The 27,723-nt window shown below is 43.1% G+C and overlaps 1 protein-coding gene across 1 annotated transcript in view; it reads right to left on the bottom strand.

Moving 5' to 3' along the window:
* WIPF2 (WAS/WASL interacting protein family member 2) overlaps positions 1 to 27,237 on the bottom strand; it is a 198,470-nt gene extending 171,233 nt beyond the window's left edge. Inside the window, exon 1 of the mRNA XM_069237580.1 lies at positions 27,060 to 27,237. The gene's annotated coding sequence lies outside the window, so the exon portion shown is untranslated. The remainder of the gene's footprint in view (positions 1 to 27,059) is intronic.
* Positions 27,238 to 27,723: the final 486 nt, after the last annotated feature.

Genomic DNA, 27,723 nt, shown 5'->3' with positions numbered 1-27,723 from the left:
TTTTTCATTTAGCACTCTCACCTGTCTTCTGAAACCCCTGCTATCCAACTTTTGTACTTCATATCTGGAACGTATCTGCGTCCCGAGTAACTGAAAAGGTACAGGAAACTATACACCAATTTTCATTAGGAGGCAAGTGGACGGTTTTACCACTGATATTAACATGGAACTTCAAAAAAGCAATAATGTCCAAGGTGAGTGTTTAGTTATACTTATCCCAAATATACATATGGAAGTAATACATTAATATTGTTTGATGAAATTAGTGAATTACTGGTGTTTGTATATTCATATTATAGCCTTTGAGCTATGCACATGATGAAAAGTTATTAACTTAAATAGTCTGCAAGATAGAACAGCAGCATAGGTGAAGGGTTGTTTATTTAATCAGATTGAACAGAAACCAGAATCCTTAATTAAGTACATTTTTAAACTGCAGCAAATTAATAGATATAGAAACAAACTAAAACAAAATAAAATAGCAAAACATGATTTGGAGTTAGAGTTAACTAGGTTGACAAACCTGAGAGCTGGAAGTTAATGAGGAGTGCTGAGCATTACCAATTATTAGTCAGCTGCATCCCTGGTTAAGTAGAGCATCTCCCAGGGACCAAACTGTAACAATTTAACCAAGAATGCCTAAGTCTTTAACTAATAATGTGGAAGCTGACCTGATGGTCTGTTATGTACATATAGTATTTGTTTTGAACGCTGTCCCTTTTTTCCTTGATCCCATATACCAAGTAAAATAACAGCTGTACGAATGGGGGGCACCATTGTGGGCAAAGAAAATGTGGCTAAGCATTTTGCAGCTTTCTAACCTGCTGTCGCCTGCCTAAAACCTTCTTTTGACAAGGGTGTATGACAAATATCCACTGCCAACGCTTCCATCAAGGCTCGGTGAGACTGGGCTTGTAAAATATTTTATCACAGCTGGTCAGACTCGAAACACAAACACCCACACACGGCACTATCATGTCAAACCTTTTCTTGTCCCAAGGCACAGAGTCTGTGATGTGTAGTTCATTTTAAAAGAGAACGTAGGCAGGATATTTGTAAGACGAGAGGGAAAGATCAAATAACCAGACTGGTGTCATGTTAAACAATTATTTTTGTTAGGGTGAATCTACAGTTATTAAGAGACCTGTGTGTGGGAGAGCATCTATCTTGTATTATGTTGATGCTTTTTGGATGAGAGTGCTGGTCCTATTGTGTTGCCTGTAGGAAGCTGGCCTGGTGTGTTGTGGACACCTATGGTGTTGACACCTTATATCAGGTCCAGGCAACACCTATTAGTGAAGTGTAGGCAGTGTCTAGGACACCGGGTTCTCTGGAGGTAGCTGGGGGATGAGTAGCCAAGACGTACCTAGGAGACATGCAAAGCTTACCCAATACCACAACAGTCACACAGTAATTTATCACACATGAAAGGAACCATACAGTGTTACAAAAATAAAGGTACTTTATTATAGTAACACAACACTAGATTACTTATAGGCAGCCCCCCCCAACTGGAGGGGAGTACAATATATATATATATATATATATATACACACACACATATATATACATACACACACATATACACACACACACCCACACAGTGTAATAATTAGGAAGTTGGCAAGAATTAGTGAAAAATAGTTAGGACCAAACAAGGGGAGGACTAAATCATATACTAAAATAGTGGGAAGTGAAGAGAAGTCCCCTACCCAAAGATATGGAGTCATTAATTGGGAGCTGGAAGAACAAGGGAGTCCCAACGGGTGAGTACCTGCGGAACCCCCAGCAACCAGGAGAGCAAAGGTAAGTTCCTGGTCTTCACAAGGACTAACAAGAGGACTTAGAAATTGGATTGTGCAAGGACAGGACCAGTCTAGAAGAAACCAAAAGGTAGATTCTGGAAGAAGAGGACCTGCAAAAGAAGGAGACAGAGTCCAGTCCACGATGAAGTGTCCAGACGGGGCAAGAGCCTCTACCCATCCTTCTGTGGATGAAGATCTGGGTCAATGAGGGAAGAAGAAGACCAGCTGTGGAGGCCAGAAGCTGAAGAGAAGTCCTTAGAGCGGTGCAGATGGTACCCCACATCGTGGTCGGGTCGCAGATGGCCTGTAGTTTAGGAGAACCTCCAACAAGCCTTGGCAAATGCAAAAAGCAGCTTTGCAAGTCTGAGGAGTACCAGCAAGGTCCAGGGGACTCGACCATAGGACGGGAGTCCCGGCTGACCCTCAGCCGTAGGTAGAGCCGGCAGAAGCAGTCACAACCCCCACAGACGACCCACTGGCAGCAGGCACATTAAGTCACAGTGAGACCCAATCAGAACACCCTGAGAGGAGTCCCACAGCGCTAGAGCAGCAGAGAGGAGACTGTGCTTGGCAGGATGAACTGCTGGGGGTCGGGCCACTAGGAGCCCGAAGATCCCTTGGAGCAGAAGACAACAAGGCTTAGTAAATACAAGAGTTACAGTGCACTGGGCTACTGTCCTGCAAGGAGAGGAAAGGACTCACCGTTTCTTAAGTTGAACAGCAGGGGGAGAGGACCAAGGGGACCACTCTAGACCACTACCTGTGATGTAGGATCCATGCAGTCCCAGAGGAGAGCAGATTCACACAGCTGGTAGTCACTGCTGTAGGTTCCTGCAGATGCAGGGGAGTGATTCCTTCACTCCAAGGGAGATTCCTTCTTGCTCCCTGGTGCAGGCTGAAGTCTCGCCGACCCCAGAGGATGCACAACTGGGGAAATGTTGCAGTTGCTGGAAGGAGCCGGTGAAATAATGTTGCAAGGCGAGGTGGTCTCGGGAATTGCAGCCTTATTGGTTCCTGAAGAGTCCAGTTGGGGTTCCAGCGGCCAGAAGTAGAAGTAAACAATGCAGAGGAGTCCTGGTGGAGTCTTGCACATCAAATCTGGAGACCCATCAGCAAGTGAGGCCCTAAATAGCCCTAAAAGGTTGTTTGGTCACCTTGCAAGGTGACCATCTCTCAGGAGGGGACTCTGACATCATCTGCCTGACCTGGCCACTCAGATCCTCCCAGGCGCATCTGCACATCTTGGTTTCAAGATTGCAGAATCGAGTGGCCACATGGAAAGGCTCTGGGCACCACCCATGGGGTGGCGATGGACAGGGGAGTAGTCACTCCACTTTCCTTTGTCGAATTTCACACCAGAGGAGGTACCAGGGGTCCCTGTACTGATGCAAACTGGTTTATGCAAGGAAGGCACCAAATGTGCCCTTCGAAGAAAACCTGTGGCTTGGGAAGGCTACCCCTCCCAAGCCTTGTAACACCCTTTTCAAAGGGAGAGGGTGTTGCCTCCCTCTCCCACAGGAAATCCTTTGTTCTGCCTTCCCCTGCCTGAGCTGGTCAAACAGCAGGAGGGCAGAAACCTGTCTGAGGGGTAGCAGCAGCACGGCTGTCCGGAAAACCCCAGAAGACTGGTAGGAGCAATACTGGGGGTGGTCTTCTAAGGAGCCCCCAGAGTGCATGGAATCATACAACAAATACTGGCAACAGTATTTGGGGTATGATTTCGACATGTTTGATACAAAACATGCCCAGGTTCGGAGTTACAATTATGTAGCTGGAAACAAAGTGACTTCCATGCACCTACGAAGTCCAGGAAAATGGAACTGGAGTTCGTACGGGCACCTTTGCTCATGCAGGGGTGCCCTCACACATACAGGTACCTGCACCCTGCACCCTGCCCTCTGGGCTAGGAGGGTCTACCATAGGAGTGACGTACAGTGACCTGTGGTGAAAGGGTGCGTGCACCTTTTCACACAGTCCTCAATGGCAGACCTCCAGACACATTTTGGATGGGCTCTCATGGGTGGCACAATACATGCTGCTGCCCATGGGGAACCCCTGGTGCCCCAATTCCCAGGGGTACCTAAGTACCATATACTAGGGACTTCTAAGGGGGCACCTGTATGCCAACTGTGGAGTGCACTAAGGTCCTAGGCAACCACATGTAGAGGGAGAGAGCACAATCACTGAAGTCCTGGTTAGCAGGATCCCAGTGAAAATAGTCTAAGCACACTGATAGATGGCAAAAGGTGGGGGTAACCATGCCAAAAGGAGTGACTTTCCTATATTGCCCTGTAGAGATGGTAGACAGTTTTGAGGTAGGTGAGTCAGGCCAACTGTGCTTGGAATAAAATATGTTTGGGGGATTTGCATTCAGTTAGGATTCATTTTGTGGCAATGATCAACATGGGTGCAAGGCAATAGTCCTTAATCACACGTGTAAATATGTACAGGCTTAATCCTGAATACTGTGTTTCCTTTCTCTCGATATTTAACTGGCAGGCTGAGAAGGTCGAGCCGGGCATCGTTCTTGAATGATCTTCTTTTCTACACCTTCCTATGTTTAGGATTACCAAGGCTACATGCACTTGATAAAACTTGCTGTCTCAAGGTACAAGCCATTGCTCTATCTCAGATTGAAGCACATTTCTGTAGCTTTAGTTATAAAAGCTCTGCTGGAAATATCCTTTTGCACACCCTTTCACCATACCATTCTTCCTAATGTTTTAGGTAAGATTTCGATAGGGAGGTTTGAAAGTGGTTCAAGAACACCTAGCATCTCTTTGACAAAATCTAGGTCAACATGTACCTTGAAAATATCTTGTGTGTGTAGTGATGACTTCCCATAATAATTAATATAGTTACAGGTAAAGAACATGTGTTCAATGTTATCTCTTTTTTTCCACAATTTCAACATTTGTTTGATGAAATTAAGTAGAGGTTGGAAAGTTTTGCCGGTGTCCAAAATGCTTAATGCAGGGAGAATAATTAGCAGCACGCTAAGGTGGAAACTTATATTGTGTCTACATGTATTGTCCAATATTGCAGCACAAAACTCTTTTAAAAGGTGTTCTACCCCTAGCACACAGCTTCTTGTTCCATTTGGGCTATAATGGTGATGGAGCTCTGGAGTTTGAAAAACTGAAAACGTAATATATTTTTGATTCCGAGTAATTCATACTGGTTAATTTTTCTCGGGCACTCTGGTAGGTCTCCACCAATTTCAACACTGTACAAAGTGTATCTGTAGCTTGTAATTTCGCAAAGGAGAAGGGCCCATTAGCATTTTCTACATCCTTGACTAGGGGAATGCCATTCACTGCCCAGCAGGTAGTTCAATTGTTGATTGTAATTCCTTTTTGTACGCCACAGGATCAGCAGATTTGATTACGGAGGTTATTAGATTTTTTTTTTTTTTTTTTAAGAAGACTGTGATAGAAGTAGTATCAAGGAAGATTACGTGAAGTCAACGTGGTCCTTCCCACGGTCACAGTTTTAGTCCATTCTTACCAAGTGCATTAGGGCCACTCACACACATGCGGTGACGTAGTTTTTGAAAGATGCATGGATATGCAGGATGGTAATGCTTTCAACACTGGCTCACAAAAGTGACGAGAAAATTGCACTTTTTTACCCATATTTTGATGGCTGTAAGGCATTCTGGGTAAGGAAACAAACTGGGGTCTATGTAAGCCACACCACCCTGGATTCCTCTTGCTCTCTGGTTTTCAGAAATGTTAGGGTGCTGGCCGACTAGGAATCCTGTTACTGAAGCTACCTTCACTACACCCAATGGAAAGTGAGAGTAAACTGGGATTGCTTAAGGCATCGTTTTGACATATGGTTTGCAGAAAGGGGATAATTCAACTTCCCCAGGGAGGGGACGAGAAGAGGAGGCAGAAGCTGAAAAACTACCTCGTACTCAGGTTGAGGTCTAATGCTACAAAAGGACTGGTGGCCCACCTCATTCCTTTTATGGACACCAATCCCTACTGTCTAGTAGTGTTTAACCCACCCCCAACAAATATGCGCACCCGTTGGGGGCAGAAAGCCCACTGGACACATAGAATGGGGTGGTGAGCTGGCCTGCCTTCACATCAGACTGATCCCCATACCTGAGCCCAAGAAAGTCTATGGTTTACTTCCCATTCTCTTATCCCCAGGGAGGAAAGAAAGCCAACCAAGCATTAGGCAATAGATCAAAAGGCAGACTGGGGAGTTTACTACAAGGGACAGGAGAACATGGGGGAACGGGATGGGTTAATGGAGGAAAGGCATAAGAGGGAGGAGCAGCCTATTATACACAAGAGAAATAATACATAAAAAGTAATGTCTGCCTGGCATTCGTTTACCCAAACCCATTCCTGTTTTTTAATCACTAATTCACTAAGCCAGGACGGGACCACTAACCAGTGGATTAATTAATGGGCATTCTGCCTCAGGGGGATGCAGACTGGACCCCTTATCCGCAGCTACAAGGTGTGCACAAATACTCTGCTGGGCATGGCTGATGGTGGGGGGGAGCATTAGTGTACTAAAGGGAGTGACTTTCTCTAAATGATCATCTTGCCTCGTTGTCCAGGCGTGGATTGTTGAAGAAGAGAGTATGTAATTTGGTGGCCATAGGTCTGAATTATCACATAATACCTTAGTGTGCTAATGTGCCAGATGCAGAGCACGATGCTTAATTTATCCTCTCACGTTAGAATCAACAAGGATTCAGTGCTTTGTTTGTGAAGATCTAGGTGTAACTTGCAGGTCACAAGTTTCTGCCCTAGTAAAGTTTAACGTTTTATGCACCTGCTACAAACATTTGCATTTATCCAGCGAGGAAAAATGTGCATAACTGCTCCAGTAAACATCTGCTGAGTGACTGCAAATTCACGTTACCTACACTCCCTTTTCACCACCCTGGAAAAAAGTTTATTCTTGCCCATGCCAGGAGTAAATCTCCAACTTTTGAGTGTTGGGTATCAATTGGAACAGAGCTGGTGAATACTCTCAACCATGTTAGTTTGAGAATGTGCACAGACGTACAGGGTATTCTAAACTATAAACTACTGCTCCCTACCTACTTCTAGCTGCTGCATATGCAGTTGTGGAAATGTGTCATAATCAGAGCCAGCTAGAATCCAACCCCTACCATGAGCCCTGACATAATGTGAGAGGCCATCATCAGAGCTCGGACATAAAAACACTGCTGTAATTTATCATCTAACTGCATGGCTCTAAAGAGGAAAAGTTGTTTTCTTTTTACAGGATAAGTAGGTTACTAAAACATCCCATCCCTCGGACAAGTAGATATTTTACATACTTTTACATCCTTGGAGTTTAGTAATAATTAACAAATATGAAATGCTAACTCAGCATGCACTGGAGCTTATAAAGACAGTAGTAACAACACAAAAGATGCGTTGGACATGCATAGTAAAGAAAGCTGGCAACTAACAAGAGTTGAATACATGACAAAGTACTTTCTAAACAAAACTCCAATACATATTCCATTCTAAAATTCCACGAGCCCCAACTTACTAATACAAGATATCTAAAAATGTATCACCTAAGGACTTAATGGCAATTTTCTAAATATATATTTTTTTTAATTCAGATCAAAAATGCAGATAAACAAAACATAATAACAATTTACATCCAGCGCAATCAGTACTTGGAAGTGCATTTCCACTGAACAGTAAAAGCAATCCCCACACTCAACATACCAGTTTATCCCTTTTCCAACCAAGGAATCTTATCTTTTCCAGTCTTCACATTATACTGCATTCTTGAAACCTCTGACTTTGCCCATTTACTCACACTGACTGGCACGACAACCCTCTTGTTCCAAATATTTCAATGTGACAATTCTATGATGTGTCTACAAACATTCATAAGTTTCAGCAAACCAGAAAATTGAGAAAATCCTTTGCAGGTTTTCACCAGTCTAATCTTGGTTTAGTTTTGGAGCTTAAAACATTTATTCCTCCCCACTGCTCTACCGCACTCAAGCTTACCAACACAACATGTCTCCATTGAATACTGTTTAGAATCAACACAAGCCTTTCTACCTCTCACTTTCTTAAATGGTGAACGTTCACCGATTCCACAAGGTGTTAACCTAACCGCATGATACTTTAAAAATCTTCCCATTTCAACATAAGCCAGCTGGACACCATCGTCTGTGACCTTGTGTTTGGGGAAACTGTTGATTTACAAAGAGCTTCTTGAGATATTTGGTCACCAACAGCATTCGCCTGTATGACAAACTGATGTACTACTCTAATGGTATATTGAGGAAAGGCACCAAGAACAAACTGGCCCGTAATGTCTAGAGAGTTTTTATTCCAAGGGCCGTCGGGTATATCAAATAGGATGCTTAGATATTTCACTGTATTTTGAGATGTGTTGTTTCACACATACATCTCACATAACACAGCAATCTAACCTGGCCACCAAAAATCCATTCTCATCAAATCCGTGCTGCTCATGTCAGGCTGACCTTCATGAGCCATTGTTAAAATAGGCTGATGTATCCCTTCTGGGACCACTAACCAGCTTCTTTGATACAAAATGTCATGCAGCCATGATAGCTTGTAAACCAGTTCATGATTCAGTCACAAGATTTATCTCATCTGGCCATACTGTACAGATTTATTTGTTAAGTTTTTAGTAAATGCCTTGTCATTCTCCACAGCCTTGATCCTGTGCACCCATGCAGAGAAAAGAAACACAGGTGCTTTAATTACACATTCATCATCAAATAACTAATTTTGTCAATCCTCCGGCACAGGCATAAGTGATAGTCAGCTGAAATGCTGCAGATTCCAAGAACATACTTTATTCAGAAGCTGAATTCTAAAACTTTAAATTGTTCCCTACACTGATTTGATTAACATCATCACTAAAACCAGACCTTCCTCACACCAAAAGCGTATGTGTACTGCTTGCAATGTTGCAGCAAGAGACCCAGAAACTGAAGTGAAGAGGTTGGCGACTGGCATCCCTTACGAAACATGAAAGGGAGTGCAGAGTTTAAGGGATTGTAAGTAAAGCTGGCCCAGGCAAAAGACAGCAGATTAGCATTCCTGAGCAGCATTATTTGGCAGATGGTTAGGAGTGAAGGATGGGGCTGCAGTTACTGTTGTTCAACTTGAGAAGTTTCTAGACACGGCCTGCCCTTTTCTCAGTCTCGAATAACTGCTTCAGGACAGGTGATGACATCCATGTCCAGGGAACTCACATTTCATTGTGTCTATGTTGTGGATGCTCCTACTTTTAGCGATCCCCACTGCTACATTCTGTGAGGCTAGGTCTAAAAAGCTGTCTGAAAACGACATTTGAAAGAGAACACAAACTAGTTCTGAGGACAAGTGGGATCCAAACTACCCGATTTTCTGCCAGTCCTAATTTTTCTTGACCAGGGAAGGGAGTGTGACAGAGTACTTGAAGAGCTGCTTTACAACCAGGACTGGTGTCTGCTTGACAGCCAGTCTTCCAGAGATGAGGGAAGATGACACAACGCCAACACTTTCTGCTACAAGGGCAAATGAATAAATCTTTCTGTCTTTAGGAGTGTGAGGAACTGGCCTGTCTTCACAGCATCTGGGAAGATGCCTTGAGTGTGGAACACATTGACAATGGTGAGGGGGTAAGAGGTTTGATGAAGGTTGATGGTAAGACATCATTTTTTATAATAAGGGCCTTTGAGGGAGTTGGGTATATCAGCAAGATGATTGTGAGATTCTACAGAAAGATGTGGGTATACGAGATAAAGTAGCGTTGGTGTCATCTCTGTGCTGTCAGATCTGCATTTTTTCCATAAAGAAGAGATTGACGGCACTGCACTTTTCTTTGGAGTGAGGTATAGGTATGTCAGATAGGGGCCTGATAAAGAGCTTAATTGTCTTGACCAGCATTCTGCTTTTGTTGGTGTCTTGATGCTGTTGGTATGTACTTTGCTTTGGCCGATGTGACGAGGTCATGTAATGGTGACCAAAGAATACCCAGGAATAACCATAATTTTGTAGTTAAATTGAAAGTTGTAAAATTGTTAGGAGATTTTGAGACAGGTGACAGTGTGGATAGAGAAAAGATAGAAAAACAACAGAACCAGGTTACTAGAACTCGGGTGAGATGTGGCCCACGAAAAAGGGTGCAGGTGAATGAATGCACTTACGTACAAATAGAGAGCATAAAACAAACTGAAAAGTAGTGAATAGCCAAAGCTCAAATCTATGAAGACACATGAAGAATACTGAAGAGATAACAAGTGCACACTTAAATTGTCAGAGACTTTTATTATATTCAAATTGAAACTAATTTCTTACCATACTTGTAAACCACATAAGACACCACACAGCAGGGGCCTCCAAACTTTTTAATTCCCCCCCCCACCCCCCCTCCCAGTTGAAAAATAAAAATCACTGGGCCCTCCTCAGAATTTTCCACAATTATTTCACAAAGATAGCAATGTTTAAAAATGTCTAGACCTATTTAAATATTGCAGTTAAGTATTGTTACCTTTTTAAAAACGCAATAACATGCGTTTGCTTAAAACAAAAGGCCTGTTATCCGTATAATGCTTCTTTTAGCTAGAGTCTTGCGCCCCCCTCTGGGTTCCCTTGAGGCCCCCCTAGGGGGGCCCGCCCCCCAGTTTGAAGAACGCTGCCATACAGGGACTGTAAATTCAGGCTTTATGTCAAGGTACCCCAATGGGAGTGGGGTCCAGATGATGGAAAAAACATCTGGGTGGCTGGATCAGTAGAGGGTTGAGAATAATGAAAAAAACAAGCATTGACAATGCTAATCATATTGATATTCTACAGTGCAAGTCTTCTCACACTTAAGTAAAACATACAATGCAGGTACCGCATTCACTTAATCAGTGCAAGCCTGTCTTGCATGCATAGTCCAGGCAAACACATGTAGCATCAGTGCAGAAATCTCACAAATAAAGGAAAAGCACAGGCATTGCACTGCACATGTCCCTCTAACAGAACTGCAGCCTCTGATGTAGCACAAAGTACACAACGACAAAGGTAAAGGCAGCGGCACTTATCAGCAGGTAAGTAGCACAATGCACTCCTAGCCATGAAGTGGAGGGCGCAGGAGAGCGAGCAACCAGATGGGGCAGCAAAGGTCACCCTGTGCTCAGCACACCCATAGGGTTTTCTGCGGTGCCAGGTGAAGCCTTGCAGGAAGGCCAAAGAGCTCAGAACGTCTACTCATCAGCACCAATCTCGTTCTCAAAGATCACCATATCTTATGTCTGTTCACTCACACTCTCTTGAACACTGGGAGATAATGTTCAGGCTGTAGGAACCCAGTAAGAAATTATGTGGTTCAACCTCCCCAATGATGAAAGATGGAGAATATGCAGCAGCTATAAGCAGTGTCGGAGGACACTCTCCTCATACCCACATTTGAGGAAATCAGTTTCAAAAGCTGCCATTCTGTAGTTTGCTTCCTGGTGTTGGTAAATAACCCAACCGTTTGATAGGCAGTGGCAAACTTTTCTGCTGACAACACTGTGCATAAGAAAAGAAACACATTCAAGAGCTAGCTCTTCTACAATCGGCTCTAGCTTATTATCATCAATATTACCCTATATTAACAAATCGTATACCATTATTGAATACTGGTGTTATGGTTTCTATGTGCAAATGAAATAAACTTGATCAATTGTTTGCTTGGCAAATGAGCGAATTAAAAGCAAGAATTTCAATTAGAAAATAAAATAATGGCTTGCACAACCGACATAAAAGTAGAACTTAAACAGACAATCCCAATCAACAAGCAGAAATAGCTCTATCTATCGAGATGAAAGAAGAGACCCAGCATGGGGAGAAAGGTTTACTACAACACAGGCTACAATGTTTTATTAGCAATATGAACCAAGGACCAAACTAGCCAGGAAAAATATTCCCAGCTGGAGGAGAAATGAAAAATATAAATAAACATCTGAGTCTTAAAACAGAAATATGAAGAAATTAGCACGTCAACTAAAAACTCAATCCCATCCCACACCGCACGCACAATTCAGGCAAACAGCAATTAGAATGACAGCAATAGCAGCTTTTTCTCCATACCCAGGCAAAGCTCATAATACAGACAACAATGTGGCAAATTGCTGCAATGCTATGGATACGAACCAGACAAAAATGCATTTTTCAAGCTGAAGACGATCAATGATTTCTACACCCTCCATAAACTTTGTGTGTGACAGCTCTGCAACTCAAACACAAGCCTTCACATACCCAACTCAAAATGAAGCACCGTTTATTAACCACAGCAACAAGAGGCTTAAGCAGCATGGGGTACAGTGTAGTTGGTCACAGGAAGCATCAATTTAATAACCAAGATTTAACTATTTGAGAAATCGTACAGTTCACTTCCCCAATCATCCAAATGGGCCAGCAGACAGATAAAATAGGCATTGTCAAAGTCAACAGGCTTGGAGTTGGCAGCCCGCAGTTTGGCTGTAGCAATGCTTGTTTTGTCAATATTTTCGAAAACTTTATTGTTGGAAAAGCTGCCTGGTCACTGTCAACTTAACATAAACATTTTGCTACAAGTAAAAATATTTTTCGGTTTCAAAACACACTTTATACAGCCTTTATAGTCCCTGGCACTTAAGGACTCTACTTTGTATGTGGATGAACTCCTAATAAAAAGGCACCATTCAGTCACTCCAAGTGAAGATAGCCAATGGCTGCAGTGGGATGACTCATTCATTGCTCCATGCTATATGCTTCAGTAGGCGAAACAAAAATGTTAATGACATATAACAAACCAATGAAGAAGGCTGCAAGAAGGTCTCTATTTGCAAGTGCTGTATGCATCCAAATTTAGTAAAATCAAACGGCCTTGGCTAACACCACATCTTAAAAAAAAAATGAATAAATAAAAAGCATAATGAACTATAATACTCCTCAACTTAGCACCACAACAAGCAAACACCACTGGTTTAGGAGATTCCCAATTGGAGACCGAATATCACCTCAAATCCATTTTTGCACATCACAAAATACTATTCTGCTCAAAACCCCTTCTCCAATTGTGGGGTGAAGGGGCAGAAATAATGCCTGTTACCTTAAATAACACACACAGTCCAATAACACTCAAAAGGCATATTGAACGGTACTCAACATCTGCCTCATGAAGGGGCAATTACAGGGATTCTCAAAGTCAGTACCCCAATATTACTAGAGTGACAACTTGGCATTCACGCTCAGCTGGAATCCAGCCCGTGCCCCCACCTCACATCCATCCGCCATCCACTACTTCTTGAGTGACTGGAGATCCCATGAACGCTGTAATGCAGTGAGGCTAGTAAGGGTCCTCCAATGCAACAACCGGTTTCTTTGCACCATCACTGCCTTACTCAAGTGCTCCAGTTGTCATAGGTTCACCAGTTCCACCAATAACATGCCCTCTCCAGTCTCAGGCACACTAGGACCTCTTGTGTAAGACATGTTGTTCTGACCACTGCAACAGGCTCAAAGCCATCAACATCATAATTCAAAAAATTAGATCACCTAGCATTCAACATCCACCCCTAGAGGAAACTAGAGCTCAGGACTTTAATTCAAGATTTTGTTACAATGTTTGCTGGTGTCTCTACTTTAGATTTAAGCCTTGGTATCGCAGTGATGCTGCAGTCATCCACAGTTTTGCAGTGCTTCACTGCACCACCTCCATACGCGGGCTTTGTTTGTTCTTGGCCAACAAAACATAAAAACAAGCATTTGCAGTGCAATGGGTCTCACATTTGCTCGAGTAAGAGCTATTAGCATTGTAAATTCCTAACCGAACAGTTCTTGCCACATAAACTGAAAATGAAAAGTAATACAGTTTCACATAAGCGAACCGATTCAAAAGCGCCACGGCATCAACGCAGAGCACACTAAAGGAAAAAGAAGTTTGCTCTCAGTCAAACGTATCGGCAAAAGTGCAATAGCCATGGCACAGTGTCGATGTCCAAGGCGTAACCAAACCACCCCAAGGAGGGACAAAGGTAAAGCACTTACCAATGATGTTAGAGGACTGCTATGCTCAACCTAAAAAAGAAGCAGCATTTAAAGCAGACTCACCTTCCAACGTATCATAGAAATCGCCTACAGGAAATACCATTTGGCATGTCATTACTCATCACAGAACTTCCCCAGCTATTACACTTCGAGGGGGGGAGAGATTTGTGTGAGCCACATGAATCACGATAAAAAAACCTGTGCGTGTACTTCCTCACCAGAGTACACTCCCACAATGTCAGAGGAGCACAAAGCATTTAAACAAACCATAATGACACCTTGCTGCACTGCTGTCCCAAGAATGGAGAAATACCTCCCTCTGCATATGGACACAAGCCAGGCCATGCTTAAGGCCTTTTCGTTGCTTGCCTCACTTCACTCACCCCATCTGCTGTTAGCTTTCATCCATTCATCGCAGAGAAACCGGCAACTTCACTAAGAGTTTATTCTCATGATACACCCCTCTTCCTTCACAAACTCTGTCTCCCACAAGTAACACTCATTGCATAGGGAAAGTAGTTCTACTTGTCTTCACGGTACTTTTGTAATAGACTGCATGTTGTCAAGCCTGGTCTGGAATTCATTAGTTTTATATGAGCCGTATTTTAGCAGAGGTAAAAACGTAAGGTGAAATTCAAAAGACCAATGTCAAAACGCGCCCCAAAACGGCAGAACTCAAAGACTCCCACAAACGTGGCACTTAACAATAAGAGGGATTTAGCAGATGAGAAACTAGTGTTTTTTCACAAAGCAGGCAATGCTACTTGTCTTAATATTAAGTTAATTGAAAGATAAACTGGTATGAACGAGAAACACATGCGTTTATTGTCACAGCTGTACAACATTGTCCCTCTAGAGGTAATATTGAACATTTAATGGCACAAAAACTTGAAATGCAAATAACACATTGCTAAGAGTAAAACAATAATACGAAGAATAAATACACTGTCTAGAACCTAGCGACCAAAGCTCTCACCACAAGCTCTCTAGTGAACAGGAGAATAGCTGAACCTCCCCAGGACAACCTAATCATATCAAACAGCGACGTAAAAGGATTTCGCCACAAAATCAGGAAGGAGGAAGTGGCAACACCCAATTTTCAGCCGCAATAACTTACAACAAATGATTAGAGCAATGAATTAATCAAAGGCGGTTTCACTTTATACGAGTCTTTTCTCGCTAAAAGGCAGCCATCACTAAAAGAGCACAGCAGTGATGCGCACCTCTTTCTTTTGCACGGGCCAGTATAACGCAGGTTAATCTAGTTTTAAAGTAACAATTCTCGAGGAGAGGCTTACACCAAAACGTGAAGCAAAAATAGTTGCAAATATTGTTGATTAAGTCTTCATACCTTTGACTCAAGTCTCGATTGTATTTTGAAATCTCATAATAAAAGGCTGCTGGCAGCCAAGTAATGCATGGATAACTGTAGGGTTGCATGGTTTCCTGGCTAAAATGTCGCAAATATGAATGAGTATCTTTTTTGCGTTATAATGATGCTGTGATATGCATGTTTTCTACAGTACTGTACAATGGATAGTCTGCCCTTGACTTGTATTACTTTTAATATCATTGAAGTAGTATCAGTTTGGTGACAGAAAGATAATCTTTCTGCAACTGTAGCATTTTCTGAAATGCACTCACATCCTGAAAGGAAAGAAAACAAATGCAGTTGAAAACAACTTCAAAAGATGACTCCATAAAATTCAAACCATTCCCACGACGGATATAGAAACAATTCTGTCAGGGGGAGACACTGCCAAAGGCCAGGCGGGGGGCCAATATTCAGTCCAAGAGAGGCAGCCGATATCTCAAATGGATTAGGCTGGTGTGACTGCAACGCTAGCATGCTAGGTGCAAACATATGTCAAGCTGGAGAAGCTTGCTGGATACAAAGTGTTTTCACAGCTTTCTAATCTCCAAGAGATTTTAGCAAGGATATCCAATTCATATGATAAAAATCACAATTTCTACAATGTAGAAGGAAAGACTTTGCTTTACTGACTGTAACACGTAATAACTACACTAAATGATCATGAGCCGGAGAATGGCAAGAACAAAGAATATGCAAGCGCATGGCATGCACTAAATGGATTTGCTTCTACAGAAGTAGCTCTCTGTGCGAATTTCATTTTTTTTTTGCAACCAAAGACAATTTGTTTAGAGGCAGAATGCACTTTACATTTTATTAACAATGAAGCTGCATGAAGACAAGACTATGGGGCTCATAATGAACCCGAACTGGCAGCAAATACCGCCACCGGCATGGCGGTCTGAACTGCCACATAATGTACACAGGGAGCCTGTGGCAGCCCTCCACCAGTGCCAGGCTACAGCCGACAGGCAGCCTGACCATGGCAGATATCATTATCCGACAGGGCGACACTGCTTGCAATGCCACCCTCTGGATAATGATCCTAGTTTCCCCCAGTCTTTCCCTGGCGGGTTCACCCACCAGGAAAAGGCTGGCAGAAGGGGTGCTCCAGGGTCCCCCTGGGGGCCCCTGCACTGCCCCGTCTCGCAGGTCACTGCCCGATTTACGGGCTGGGATCTGCACGACGGGTGCTGCTGCACCCGCCGCACTGAGGCATTGACGACATTTCCATGTGCAGCCGTCGGCAATGTCCCGGCCCAGCAGAATGTTTGTAATTTGGCCGGCGGGGTCTCAAGGGGGCTGGCGGTCTATGAAAAGACCGCCAGCATAAACACGGCGGGGTTTACCAGCCGTGTTTATAATCAGCCCCTATGTTTCAGATTGGCAGCCCTCGACAGCCAAGTTACTACTATGAAGCATGCAATGCTCTTGCATTCGCACATCAGTGCCTACTAGTTATTTCTTGCCAGTGCCATCTGTCAGCATCTATGCACATAAATTCGGCCCGTCCAAGTAAAAGTGAGTTAGACAAGTCATAGTGCTACATTGCTTATTTAGCGTTTAGCAGAGGTCTCAAACCATTTCTGTACAAAAAATTACTTCTGATCAGTGAAAATCATTGTAAGCTACTGAAGGTAAAACAGCTTGCGTACTGTTACCAGACACCCCAATGCCTAGCTTCATTGACTTGAAGGCTAATGACCACAGACCCAGACACTGTGGTTTGAAAAAAATACTTTGACTAAAACCACTATCACAGCGCCAACGTGTGTCACTGAGGATGTGGTCTTTTGGGGGATGTATTAACATGTGTGCTTATGAATAGGATATGTGTATGGGTGACTGAGTGCCTGTGTTGTATGTACTTGTGCTATAGGATATACCATTCACTATATGGGGCACATTTACATGTATAAGACAAACATACAACTATTTTTTTTTTTAATGGAAGAAATTTAAAGAGCTGCAAAATGTTTTTCAGCACTTTAAATTGCTTCCATTAAAAAAAAAAAAAAAAAAAAAAAAAAAAAAAAAAAAATCAGTGATACATATAGCACGGTGTTTACTAGCCACTGGGAGCAAGAGGCCTGCTGTGTGTTAATGCAAAACACGGAAATGGCAGAAAACTAAAATGACGAGTTAACAATCATTAAGGTAACTTTTCATTTTAACTTTCTCCTATTTAAAAGCATTCAGAAACACCTTTTTGATTTCATTCTTTAATATTGAGTTGCCAAGGACTTTTATGAGTTAACTACTTTAGTTCTTCACTTATTCATCTCTGTGCCCCAGCCTTGGTCATAAATCTGACTGAGCACTGGTTCATTACCAGGCCCTGCTATCTGCAGCCTGATGATCATAATGTAAAATAAACATAGCCTTTCCTTAACTTTATATGGAAAATGAGACCCGGTGAAAATAAATTCAAGGCTATGAGCTACCACGAAGGTGTCTCTGGGCTACTGGTAGCTCACGAGCGACTGGATGGAGACACATGAGCTATTGAGAATCTTTCAAACATAGACTGTCTTCGTGTATTAATGTTGCAGCCATGCAAACCCTAAACTCGGTCTTAAGGTAACTTTCACACACATGTACTTAAAATTTTTCTCACAGACACTGCTTTGAGCTGAGTTCAATTGGCTCAGTGAAAGGGATTCCTCACAGCTGAAAATGGCAGAGCGTCTCCCAGTCCTACAGTCCTCGTCCTATTGGTTCCTTGGCTTACGCCTGTGGGTGGATGTAGCAGCTTTTGTCACTTTCTGGGGAGGAGGTAACTGATTCAAACACCCTGTGAGGCAAAGCCTGAGGAGCGCGCTGTGCAGTTGTGTAATTCTTTAGCTGTGTAGCTCCAGTTGTGAACTGCAGGTCTAAGCTCAAACTTTTTAGTTTTGTTAGGTGGTCATCAAGTCCCTGGTGTGGAAGCGGAGGCTGCTGCCCTTGTACATCATGCCATACTGTGCTGTGCTGGTCTGTTTCTTTGGTCAGTGTCCTTGGGCAACTTGTGTGTACCTCATCGGCTGGTGGACTACATCCTTTGGGCTCCATGAGGTAGCCCCTGTCCTTGTCTCCATACCGACATTAGCCTTTACTCGTTCGAACTATAGTTGGTCTACATCAGGACCTTCTTGTGTAAAATCCCTGCCACGTTGTAGGTTGCTCGACAACCGCCAGCTTCACCATCACTTCACCACTGCATTTCATAAAGCCGGTGATGGTTGATAGGGAGGGACTACTGGTGTAAACAATTAAGGTCAGATTCTTTTTAAGAGGTGGCTCCTTCCGCTGGATTCTAAATATTGGACCCGAGTTAACCAGGGTTTCTATTCCTGCAAATCGGACCACGGATAACTTGGAATAACCAGCAACCACAAATCGTTAACATCCTGATTAGTGTTTAAAAACAGAAGCAGCAACAGCACCGCTGTGGGGGATTGCTTGATGTAGTTGAGCAGCCATGCGGCCTCGTTATTTTGTAGTCCTGCTCTACCTACCTTATTTTTGTGTGCAATTGGTCAATTGTATATATTTTTCTGGAGGGGGGACTGGGAAACTGGGATGGGATTGAATTGCAGAACAGTACACCTGACAAGCAGCAGATAAAATGGGTAAGAGGAAAGCAATGACAATGGATACTCAATCAACTTGCACGCCCCCGGCCAAGACAATTTCCATTAACAGAATGCTGCATAGAGCTATTGTGGTCATCAGCACAGAGACTGTTCTCACTGAGCGGCAGCTGTCATTACAGCCAGAGAGCACTGTCGAGCTGAGGTCGGACCAAGATACACTTTTCCCCGCCAAAACCAGAGCCTGAACTGTTGTGATCATGTCTCTTCCCTGGAGTGAGAGAAACTGATTCCATGAGTGTTAGTGAGCCACACATGACCTATGCAGGCCAATCCAAAGTGAGAGTCAAGAAAAACAGACAGTCCACAGTTGCAGAAATAAAGTTGTTCTTTCTCCACCGGTTTCCTGTTGAACATACCTTAGGGAAGAGTAGCTTGACATTCCATCCACTATGTTTAGTGAAAGGACAATGCCTGAATGCTTCAGGCAGCTTATGGATGATTACCTAAGTAAGGTGAGGGGGCTTTTAGTAGAGCAGTTAACACCAATATGAGCCTGCCTAAAAGCCATAGAGAAGGAACTGGCAGACAGAAGAAAGGCTCAGACTCCGTCTGGCACTACCAACTCAATCATGGACAGGGAGCCTTGAGCCCTGCAAGGATCTAGGAAAACGGAGCACCCTAAAACATGCACATTGGTTGCCAAGACAAAACAGGGGGGGGAAGGGACAGGGTGGCTTAGATTGCAACAATTCCAATTCCCCTTCAGGTCCAGAGAGCCGAGGTGGCAGGAGGGAACAGCATACTGCTGGTAAACCATTTCAGTTCAGCAACCCTGGACAATCTATCCCCAGATGGAATTCCAAACTACTAGTAATAAACCTCCCCCTGGCATATGTCCATATGTAGGAGTCGTAACCGGGGTCCCCCATCTGCGGGACGGCCAAAGTGAAACATATGATGAGCTTCATAATAAAACCCTGCTAGTACAGTTCCAAGGCTTTCCCCTCACTCAATCAAAGGATGCCCTGTACACCAGAAGAGTGGCATGGATTGGACCAGGGAGGATGGACCGTGACAGGACTGCGTCATTATAAACTTGCCGCTGACATTTTAACTCACAGCACAGACACTGCAAGCGCTATGAATCCAACTACTCAAAGCCAAATGATCTGCGCAGAGTGCAGGGTCGCTGCCACAATCCATAAACCCCAGATTAAGCTAATCTCATGGAATATGGCAGGCTTGGCCTCAAACAAGATTGCACAGAATGCTGCAAATTTATTGATTAGTTTGCCGTTTGTCTATTCCAAGAGATTTGGTCCCTTCAACCCGCTACCAGGTAAGCTATGTTGACTTCTCAACGAAAGGGAAGGCCCTAAGGGGGACTCACCATCTGGGTAAGGACGACAGTGTTAGTTGTGTTAAAAGAGATCCAGGTGGATTCCCCAGACCTATTATGTGTCTGTTTAGCAGCTCCCCAGGGTGAATCTTTTATCTTGTTGATGTTTACTGTAGGTCAGTAGGATGCAACAAGGAACCAGCTGTTTTAGAATATCGTAACGCTCACCTAGCTGCATTGCCAACCAGCACCAAGAAAATTCTAGGGGGTGACTTCAACCGTCAATTTGAACAGCTGAGCACAAAGGCTATGTCACTCTCGACAAATGAGGACGACCTATGGTTAGTCCCAGCTCTCGAGACCCCCCCCTAATCAAGAAATGGAAGCCTACAACAGGTAAAATTAATTCACTCACCCTAAATCAAGGGTTACGAGCATGCAACGATAGAGCCAACTCCGATAGGGCAGGGTTGCACACTTTTAACTGCATCAACTCCACTAGTTTAATTGATTTCATTTTGCTGGTCCTTAAATTATGGCCACATCTGGAGGACACGATAGTCAATCCACGTTAAGACAGTGACCACAGTGCTTTGGCTCTCAAACATCAAGGGCCTATCTCACAACATGAGAGTCACTAGATAGAAGATTGAGAGTCACTAGCAAAAGACGTAGGGTTAAATCGAGTAATATCGAAAACTCACAGGAGACTATTGGCAAGATTTATGGCTTAGTGGCAGATAGTATGGAGGAAGTCGCGTCCCTCACAGGGGCCCCTGGAGAACATTTAAGGTTAATCTCGAAGATTCATAAGGGGTTGTTTGAGAAATTGAGAGACCTCTTCTTTGTTGAGGCCATGCAAGTGGTAGAGAGGAAGTGCCCACAGACGTTGTACAGCAAACTTCGCAGAGGCGCCAAGATAAATTTGGTGGCAGCCATAAAAACACAAGATAGGGCCCTCATCCAGGCAGCAAGGGATGACAACAAAAAGGTTCTCGCCACTGTCAAAAAGCACTGGAAGCCAAGAAGGTGGAAGAGCATTCAAGTTGCTTCTAAGAAAAAGGACCACCATGACTTTTGGAACCTGGTGTTCTCGGGTAGTAAAGAAGGATCTAGATCTATTGAAATGAACACAGGAATGGATAGTAGAAAATGACATTATGACCCCATTACAGATAGGCTTTAGGAAAGCCACAAGCACGACTGACCAGGAATTCCGACTCCTGATGTTATACTGGAAAGTGGCAATTTGAGGAGGGTATGGGGTGTCACCTGTATGTCGTATTTGTGAACCTATGTTCCGCTTTTGATTTAGTACCCAGGCCGCATCTCTGGTGGGTCCTGCAAGAGCTAGGGGTTCCCAGTTATTTACGAGATATCATCATGAGGCTGCACAATAACAACTATGCACAGGTTAGGTGTGGCCAGGCGGGTGAGTTAAACAGTGCCACTCCCTGTAAGTAGAGTGGTAATGCAGGGGTGTGTACTTGCTCCCACATTGTTCTCACTTTCAGTTAATGGCCTTATTAATTTTATAGACCTGAATGTTAATGACGCTCCCAAGTTGTCAAACATGAAGACAGGCATCCTCATGTTCACCAACAGCATCCTCCTCTCTAAGTCCTCTATGAGCCTCCAAAAACTCCTCGAACTCTGAGAAATTTTGCACAGAACGGGGTTTAGATATTAACGTGGGCAAAACCAAGTATATGATATTGAACCTGGGACATCTGACCAGGGGAACCCAGACGTTAGCAGGGTTCCCCCTGGAAAGAGTGCATTTCTTCTCTTATCTGGGCATTACATTAAGTGAACATCTGGGGTGGCAGGCACATATGATGCAACGTAGGTTAAAACTTGAGTAAGTTGTAGGAGGAATAATCAAGCTGACACATGGTTCACAGTTTCAACCCGCTCACCCGGCCCTGCATATATATCAACATGAAGCCTTGAGGACAGCCACCTACGGAGTAGAGCTGTGGGGTCATTTCTGAATGCTTCTGCTTTAGATTTAGTGGAAAATCGATGTATGTGTCTACTGGTCAACCTCCCCATCAGCACTCCTCTACTTCCCCTTAGACTAGATCTTGGGGTGAATGCCTTATCAGACGAGATGGGTTTATGGCCAATCCTCTATAGGAGGGGCATCTGGGCTACCCCAGTGCCCATGATGTCCTAGAAGAAATCCTCAGTTTTGTGGGTTCCCGTAATATAGCCAGGATTACGTAAGTGAAAGTCACCCTGGGGGAGATCAGGTTGGCAACTTTGTAGAAAACACTGGGAGAGGCAAGGCTGACATCGAAGTCCAAAATTAAATCAGACTACTGGCAGCATAAAGATTCTCTGACAAACTTCCAAGCAAGCTGAGGTACTCTGACCAAAGCTTTTCTTACATTCAAAGACTCCTACAACAGAGAAGGCTTTCTGGATGAGACTGAGCCCCCTTTAGCTAGGTGTTTATTTCTGCTATTTCGCTACGGGACTCCACCTCTACATTAATTTCCTGTAAAATGATCCAAAACCCACAGAGCGGATGATTGGTGGTGCCCGGCTTGTGGCACCCACAAAGAAACTCTAGAACATGTATTGTTTTTTTGTCCGGCTTATAAGAATAGTAAGTGGTGCTGGATACTGCCGCTATATGGGCATTTGAGATTATAAAGTTGCTCTTAGGATGTTAAAAAATATACCTGAGCAAGCCACTGATTTTTACACTTAATCGTTATCTGTTGGCCATGTGGCGAGCTAGGGCAAAGATATGTGCTTCTCATGAGTATCAACCAGTGTTGTTGTCTTGATATGTGAGATACAATAACTATATTTGGCACCATTAATTTTAGCCTGACTCTTAGCTATCCAGAAGCAGTCTGATAATACTGAATACGGGCAAATTGGTTTTTTTTATGATGTATATGATGGTTTATTAAAGGCTGTTCTTTCAACGTTTTAGCACTGTTTTTGTAGTATTTAACTATTGCGATCTATTTATGTTTTACTATGTGCTTTTATGGCCACTGATCCGAAATAAAGGTCTCTGAACTGAAATTAACTCCAAAGCAATCTAGAAAGTTACAATTAGCCAAAATTAATTTCAAAATGTAATCGAAATGAAGAACTTGGGAAAAGATTTGTGATATCTGGCAACAGCTTCCATCTTGGCTCAGTCACCAACCACAATCAAACTATGGGATGTTTTATAAATGACTAAAAAGAGGCTGCTTGTGACTTAGTAAAAGAGCAGATGGGATCTGGTCTGTCTCAAACATGCACAGCACAGAAAAAATAACTATACTGACTTAGGTATGCCAAGTATTTAAAACAGCATTATACATAATTAGTGCTGTTCAGCTGAGGAAGTATTACTGCGGGCAGTCACTAACAGTTTTACTGTCTGGGCACAAGAATGATTGGGATACTAATAGAACAGTTTGCATTCTATTAACTAAATTTACATAGAGCCTAAAGTGATGGTATCACTAGGCTCCAGTGGTCTCATATTTTTCTTGGCTTGGGTCAAAATATTGACAAGGTGGAATAATGCATTCATGAACATTCATTCAATCAACTATGTTTTCAAAAGGAAACAATGTTTTCCCCCAACTCAAGCAAACTCTCTTCACTAGTATAGATGCAAATTATCACCAAAATTAAACCATAAATATCGTATGACCACTGCACTGTATTTAGCAGAATTTTATAAAACTATATACCAGTAAATGCAGACAAGTCCAAGCCTGTCTCCCATTTCTTTCACAATGTATTTTTGTTTGACTGATTCCTTTAAGAACTACCACTTATAACAATTGTCTGCAACATTTAGTGTAACGTAAGGGGAAAGACGGATTCTTTAAAAGTATTTAACAAATTCTTAATTGAATCAGACCGAATGACCCACTCTGAAGAATATATGCACCAAGGTATACGCTATTTTACATACATTCCCAACAGTTATGCATGCTTTGAAGTGACTTCTACAAAAGACTTGTCAACTTATTTCATTTTTATAATTCAAATCTAGTGCTAAAGCAGTCATGGTTGATGGTTCGGATTCTGCATGTACCCTACACAGCCAAATTAATGATGTTACAATATGCATTTGGGATTTGTGTTGTGGGATGTGGGATTAATGTTTCTCAGTAGAATCTGCAAATGTTTCATGTCTCATGATTGTTGACAAGTCTAAAAGGATACAACTTTACTTTCACCTCACCGTGAAAGTAAGTGTTATTGACATATATCTAATGATGGAATTACCGAAGAATGGAGGTCAACAAGGGTCAGCATTAGTCAAAAGCAAAGTAAGCCTCAACGACTTTATTACAAAACACAATACCATATTCTAACCTAGCCTCATTTTTTTTCACCCATCACAGAAAATGCAGCTTCCCAATTCCATAGGTACTGTAATGGTCGAACTGAGGGCCAAAGTATGCATCACTGCTCATAACAAAAGGGGATACCAAACCCACAATAAAACTTAAAAATACCAAGAAAGTGAACAATAAAACGAATGGCAAAAGCACGAGCTACAGTTTGTGGGACATGCAAGGCACCACATAGTGCAAACTCCTCAACAGTCAGTAAGGCATCCCTATTAACAAGCAGAGTCAACAAGTCAATCTGAGAACCGAAGCAACATAATATCTTAAACCCAATGATGGCAGAGGGACAAGAGACATGCCTTTCCATGCAAGAGGCGCAAGCTAGGCACTTCCACTATAAGTGAAGCAAATGCAAGATAATGCACATTAATGTATCTTGCATCACATGTTTGAATATGCTGCTCACCATTATACACTGAGAGTCTTTAAAAATCCTGAACAAAAAGAGCAAACTTTACCACTTCTTTCAGGGGTGCTGGGCAATTATGAAAAATGTCGAAGAGCTTTCGCTCTTCTTCATACCACTCTCAAAAGGCAAAGCCATGGCCAGCAATGTATATTACAAATCAAAACACTTTACAATATGACGAAGAAATCACCGATACCTTTACTTATCATGACAATCCAAGGAACAAATCAAATAAAGTAATTATTATAAATATAGGTAACGCGATGCATTCCACTTCAGGATTTAATCAAAGTGCTTAGGGAAGGAAAAGCAAGACAACATCAACATCCACCAAAGAACAGGCCTCGCCATCTCCTTAATAAGACAGCCAAATGTTCACACTGTATATTGTGAAGCATGTAGCAACGTACTATACACAAGGGCATAGAGACAAAAACCATCATCCAATGCTAACAATACAGTCAGTTCTGGGAACTACCCTATTACAATGAGACTGTCAGTGACAACCACATATGCACGGAGCCTCTGATGACTAATGGGACTTTAATGAACAGATACCACTCTCTTATAATAAATATCAAATACTCAAGGCAACTTCCTATTTGCACAACGGCCATGGTGATCAAGTAACCATCACTACCCATGCAACAAATAAACTATTGTCTTGTTGTTCTTATGCCGAAAAGCAACCCGTGAATCAGCCTCTCATTAAACCGAAATAAGACAATTGTTAATTGACATAAAATGCACATCGATTTTTTGTGTATTTCCTTCATAAACCAAGAATTGTGTAGCAGGGAAGAGGCCAATATTTCAGGTAGTTATGCTTCTGTGGAAACTTACAGTATTTCTGCTCCGTGTATGTTTTGTATAACACTAAGCATTCATCCTTTTAATCGTATTTCCCACTATACATACAAACGATTTAGCTTATTATAACTTCATTGTATAGTATCACGTTAAGAGACATCAAATAATAATGTATCCATGGTATGCATGAGGAACCAGAAATGTTTTAAGATACGAGCACCTCAAATGAAAATTAGATTTGCGACAAGCTCTACCAGCTCGTCATGCCATTTAGTTCCTCATACCCAGGAGTTACTGCTTGCCACATTTCCACTCGGTCCCTTGCCAGAAAGCAGCTATAAATCCTTTGATGACCAGCACCGTACTCCGCATTTATGACAACTAATCACTGGGCCTCATCAAATCGAAAGGGCATTCAAATTATTTTCATCCAAGGCATCAAATCACTAAATAATATGCCAACCTTTAGGACACCTCAGCGAAGCGTACCGTCCTTGACATCACAGACGAGTGACAAGGAGCCTTCCTTTCTCCAAGTACAAGATACCTTATTAACAAATACTGTTCCGTAATAGGAGTACATGCAAATGACTAGTCACTGCCATTCCTGGCACACCGAGCAGGCAAAACGTCCAAATACAATTTTATACATTCAGTGTTGGCAAAATACAGAAAACGACCCTTCCTAGTATTACTAAGAAGACCAGTGTAATAATCGACCGTCTAGGACCAAAGCATACATGACCAATTCACTACAGCTCAAGACATACTTATAACTACATGCTTAAACTCTCTGCAAGTCACACCCTGACCTACCATGGAAGTGGGTGACTCTGCATACTTCCCGTGGCAATCTTTCAGCTACAATCTAGTCTAACTGCTTACTGACCGATGAACACCCATAATAATCATCACTTTTGTTAAATCAGGGCCACAGTTAGATAACCACACCCCCTCCCAACACATACAGAAACACTTCAGCGCCAGCTCACCCGTTAGATTTTATTTCAGTCACTCATCGGATTCTCGTGGTCCATTCCCTCACCACGCATACTAGCATGCATCTTTCCATTCACTGTTCTCGTCACTCCTAGTCCCTTTTATAACGCCTTTATGCATAATTCGAGAACACTTCATCCCGGTGTCCGTTTCTTTCTCTCAAACACCTCTTTTACCTCTCTCTCTAACCCTAGATAACCCTCACCCTTAGCGATCATTCTGAAACGATCTCTGATCTACTCTACCTTCTCAGAACCCTCAGATCTTCATCACATACCTTTGTATACTAGCCACGCCTCCTGTACCACTTCACCCAAGATTGGTACCCTTCCTGCTAAACTCACTTACCCCTCCCGGACCCGCTCCCTGGAGCCGCACCATGGGCTCTCAGGCCGTGTGGGGACCTTGTCAGCTGTGGCGTACTCCCAGCAGTCAGAGGCCTCACAGTTTCCACCGCCTTCAGTCCGGCTGACTTTTCCACTGAACCCGGAAATGTGTCAAGACGGACGGCCGCAGCCCAGGAACCAAACAAAATGGAGGCAGCGACTTTTCCGGTGTGCGGGCGGGTGAGAAGCGAGAGCGCATGCGCTGTGTGTGGTACACGGCTCCTCCAATACACCAGCGCATATAAATAATTACGTCAGCGCGGGACGATCATGTAATGTTGTGGTGAGCATTGAGAAGCTCCTGGTTAGTAGGACCGGATGAGCTGTGGCGGGTACGCAAAGTGTGCTAATGTTACTAATTTAGCGAACAAATCTGTGGGCTCGCGCTGCCATATAATGGAAGATATGGAAGTGTCCTTTGAGGTTGCGCTGTCGGGGAAATCGCGCCGAGTGATTTCGGAGAGCTTGACAGAGGTGCTTACATTAGAACTGAGGAGCCAGGTTCGAACCTCGGCGTCGGTACAACATCCTGTGATTCTGGGCAACCCGCTTAATCTCCCTGTGCAAAAAAAGAACTTGTCGCATTCGCGCTGTATAAAACTGCATAAAAATTTCAACGGGTGCCA

Source organism: Pleurodeles waltl, chromosome 6, assembly GCF_031143425.1.
Source record: "Pleurodeles waltl isolate 20211129_DDA chromosome 6, aPleWal1.hap1.20221129, whole genome shotgun sequence".
NCBI lineage: Eukaryota > Metazoa > Chordata > Amphibia > Caudata > Salamandridae > Pleurodeles > Pleurodeles waltl.
The sequence above is the reverse complement of the archived record's forward strand: the minus strand, read 5'-3'. Positions and strand labels throughout refer to the sequence as shown.